Raw genomic sequence first — 4,691 nt, 5'->3', positions numbered from 1 at the left:
TGCAGTGGTTGGTGCTGCAGTTGTTGGTGCTGCAGTGGTTGCTGCTGCAGTTGTAGATGTTTGTGATGCAGTCAGTGGTGCTGCACTTGATGGTGCTGTAGTGGTTGGTGCAGTGGTGGGTGCTGCAGTTGGTGATGCTGCAGTTGTTGCTGCTGCAGTTGTGGATGTTGGTGATTCAGTCAGTGGTGCTGCACTTGTTGCTGCCACAGTTGTTGCTGCTGCAGTTATGGTGGTTGGTGCTGCAGTTGTTGAAACTGTCAAGAAATAATTTCCAGATTGCCATAAAAATATCTTTGCATGAGATCATAGTGATTTAGATGAACCTCCAGTCTTTACTGGAGCTCTGACCATATAAGCCAAACTCTGCAAATCCTCCATTTTATTTTGATTTGTATTCTGTCTTTTACAGAGCAAAGCATTCAGTGTAAAACTGAACTCTAACTCAGTTTTTCAAGTGTTTAAAATTTTCATTGTTATCCTTTCATGTATAGTTTTAGTTACTTTTATTGGTATGTTTATTAGAGAGTTATTAAATGGTGCTGGTGTCTTATCTTTTTTAATTTATTTGCACATTTACTTCTTTTAATTAAATTTTTCTTTTTTTTTTTAATCACAAAAAGAATTCTTTAAACTTGAACTTTGACAAATTCTGAGAAGTGTTTTGCTGTTGTTGTGTTTTTCTCATCTGCTGATTTATATGCACAAAAAATAGTGAAAAGTAGATAGAATAGAATAGAATAGAATAGAACTTTATTGATCCCCTTGGGGAAATTGCTGATGACCCTTTTAGCCCTTTTCATTTCTTTCATTTACCTTTCAAAATGTAGACAGCTGCACCTGAGTCTGTGTGTCAGCCTGTATTTATGTTAAAGCTCTTGTTTATGATTCTCCAGATGTCCTTGACACAGAACCATTTAACCATTAGTTACCCTCTTGAAAGTAAACCAACTGAATTAATCTACTGCATTCAACCATATGTAATGAAATGCTTAGGCGACTTGCTGTACAACTAACTTAATCAGGTATTAATCAAGTTTAAAGATTGTTTAGTCTACCTGTCATGCATGTATTCATTCTCATGATTCGTCAGTGTGTTGTCATTCTAAGCAACTAATGGACACTTTTTTGGTCTGATTTTTGCTGTTTGATCTGGCTGACAGGAATGTTGAAGAACTGTCATGTCCAGAATAAAGAAGAGTTACCTATTCATATTACCTTATTTTAGCTACTCAGGATTACACGTCTGCTCCTCTGAAAACCATAAAGATATCACTCGTAATGAATATTTACCTTGTGCTGAAGCCGCATGAAAACATACAAGCAAAAATATCCAACAAAAGAATTTAGTTTCCATGTTGAGTGGTGTTCATCGAACTGTTCTCTGTCCAAACCGGTTTCTCGGTGTATGACTTTGTGCCAAGTCTGTGAATTGCTCCTCCTTCAGCGATTCAGTGGGAGTGACAAGGTACCAGTCACAGAGGCTTCTTCCACAGTAATGTGACACAGGCTGTCAGAATATAACACAATACAAACAAGCCCATAAAATACATTTCAACAAATCTGCAGTGACATCCAGCTTCTAATTGACAGTCCATTTCTGTAAAAATCGTAACAAGTTTGTGTATTGTGAGTTCGCCTGCTGTACGAATCCCTTTAATTTTACTGGAAGGAGGATTAGTCTTAATCATGAAATTACTCAGTCATATTGTAAGCTATAGCGCTGAAGGGGAACGCTCTGAGAACATCATTCACAGTTCATTCACGAGTCTTTGGAACAGGTTGTGTTTGATTTCAAGATGGACGACAACTTAATGACACACATCAGAACAGGAACAAAGAGATTATAGTCTAAACTTCAGCTGTTTTATGGTGGTAGTAGATAATGATTTTAACTTTTTTAGTTTGAATGATACTTGTTTAGATTCCTTTCTGCTCTTATTGCATGAAACCGCTACTGTTATTCAAATACCATTTACCCATCCATTGACATTTTGTTGCCACGAGAAAAAATGTAACTAATACAAGGGAAAAAATACACACACACACACACACACACACACACACAAAAATGACTGGAGCCAATTCATAGACATAAAAGCAGTGGTTATACATAAATTGTCATTACGGGATTCTACCAATTATAATCTACCAAGCAAGAGTTTCAGTAATGTGGTTTTCTAAATGATTATGTGACGTATAGAGAAAAATCTTCAAAGTTCTAAAGATGCCAAAGATTCTGACAGATAATGTTATGATTTTATAATATAATTTAGAACCTCCTAATTTTGGAAAAAGAGGCCAGAGGGGGAAGTACAGTGCCATCAACTGGTTAAAATTCCATTGCTATTCAGCCATTACTGGAAACTGACATCAAGGCTGTCAAACAGGTTTTCGTTTTACTTTTTGTTTATAGTGCAGTTCTTCTATTCCTCTGCTCTCTGTGTTTTTGGTTGCATCAAACAGAACTATTCTCTATTATGACTGTACTATCATCGTTTAAGTTTCATCTACATGATGTGTCCTCTTAGCTCAACTCTTATTAAAAACTTCACAGATTCTCTCCAACAGTATTGAGCGCTCTTCCAAAACAATGAATATCCTGTTTTGATTAGGAAACAAGCAAATCAACCATGCCTATGAATGCATACAAATGTATTTTTCACTCATTCTAATTGTGCTTTTCCTGACTAAATGACTTGTTGTTGTCTCCTAAATGCTGTTCTGAAAAGACACCATTTGTTTTTATGTTTGTAGTGTTACACAACATTTAATAACTGCATCAGTGTTTTGAGTCAGTCTTAAATATCTTAATTCAACTGCTGTATCTCCAAGTCTAAAAATACCAAAATAACCAGTCAGAAATGAATTTAAAAAAAAGAAAATGTACAACATTTTCCACTGTACTTCTCATTCGACTTTAATTGAATTTGTTAAAAACACAAAGCAATCAAAGCAAAATAGATCAGTGGTTCCCGCTATGATTATTATTAGAGCGTTTTTTGCTTTTTATTGTATAAAAATACAGTATATGATTGCCTCTTAACTCCTAAAATGATTTTCAAATAAGAAAACGTAAAAACAGTAACATATTTGCATTTTACTTGAATAAACTGCTCAAAGCTCATAGAGGGGGGAAAAAAATGGATAAATATCTGATTATTTTGAAAGTTTACAAACCAAACTGAACCAATCAACGACATACATTTTTCTACAAGACAGATAACACAGCCAACTTAATTTCCTATTTGATATTTACTAAACACATTTATTCACAGTCTTTAGCTCAAACAAATCTTTGGCCACCATGGTACATGCTTCCTTCAGAGTTTAGTCTTAATTACTCTTAATTTAATCACATATCTCCTATACAATCACATTTGAGATCCGACTTACACATAAGCCATAATAAGGTTGAACATGTTTATTTAATCTAACAAATTTTACTCTACGTTAAAGTGCAATTCTGCTTCTTCCCACTGGAATTATGAAATTAAATAAAAAAACAAAAAACCACAAAAAAGAAAAAAAAAACAAAAGAGAAAATGGTGTGTGATTAAGTAGTGTGCACTCATGGAGAGAGCTAGTGCATCCTAACAATCAGTAACACTGAGAGGAAATACTCTTTGTCACTTGCTGTATTGCACGGTGGGGGCAAATGATGTGCATTTTCTTTTTGCGTTTGTTTTCACTCATGTAGCGCCTCTGTATATGCAGCATTTTTCTTTTGCAGTGCTATTCTGTTTATGCAATGCATTCATATATATGCAGCTCATTTGTGCATATGCACGTCATTTGCCCCAGTTGACCATCGTAGTATAGACCAACATGGAGACAAAAAGAAATGACAGACATAAATATATGCATGACATAATCAAAATCTCATTATCTTATTTTAACATGTCAAATCTTGGCTTTTCAATGAACTGGAAAGATAAGTTTATAAAAATGCAAGGTTTCACTGATTAATGTCACAAGAAAGAAGACAGAAATAGGTCCAGTAGACACATTGTGTCAAGAACACCTGAGTGACAAAATATTTCTCTAACTTGGGGTATAGTAGTCACACCCTTGGTATGAGACACTCACTAAGGAAATGGCAGCAAATGCTTCAAGTGGATGTTTCCTTATTTGTGTTTCAAGAATAGGAGGAGTGAACAAGATACATACTTTACTGGTTTCCTGGTTACCAGGCTTTCCAACATGGCACTTGCTTTTCCGGTTACTATGCAAATCATAAGAATTACTGGGACTTCTATAAATCACTTCAACAGATCAAATTGCTTGGTCTGAACTTCCTTGTTCTGTACAATTTGTTACATGGATCACCTCCAAAATTTCCCTCTAGCCAGCAGCATGGTACTGCAAGTATTTGATTTGATAAATGATAAAACCACTGCAGCACAGTGGAGAAAATGACATTTTATAAGATGTTCAAATTGTAGAAAAATATTTCTAGATATGACAAAGCAACTGAGCTCAATTTCCACTTCTGATGATGTTGAAACTATACCTCCAGCAGTGCATGCTTGAATTGCCATTTTTATATGTTCACTTTTGACTGTTTCTGTCCACATGAATCTTCTATGGACCAACTTGAACCCTTCGAATTGTCACAGTGGCTGTGTGAGCTGTTCCATTCAGAAGCTGTTCTCTAAGAAACTATATAGAGAGAAGATGCAGAGAGGAAACAT

This window comes from Stegastes partitus, unplaced genomic scaffold, assembly GCF_000690725.1.
Source record: "Stegastes partitus isolate 25-593 unplaced genomic scaffold, Stegastes_partitus-1.0.2 Scaffold353, whole genome shotgun sequence".
Lineage (NCBI taxonomy): Eukaryota > Metazoa > Chordata > Actinopteri > Pomacentridae > Stegastes > Stegastes partitus.
The sequence above is the reverse complement of the archived record's forward strand: the minus strand, read 5'-3'. Positions refer to the sequence as shown.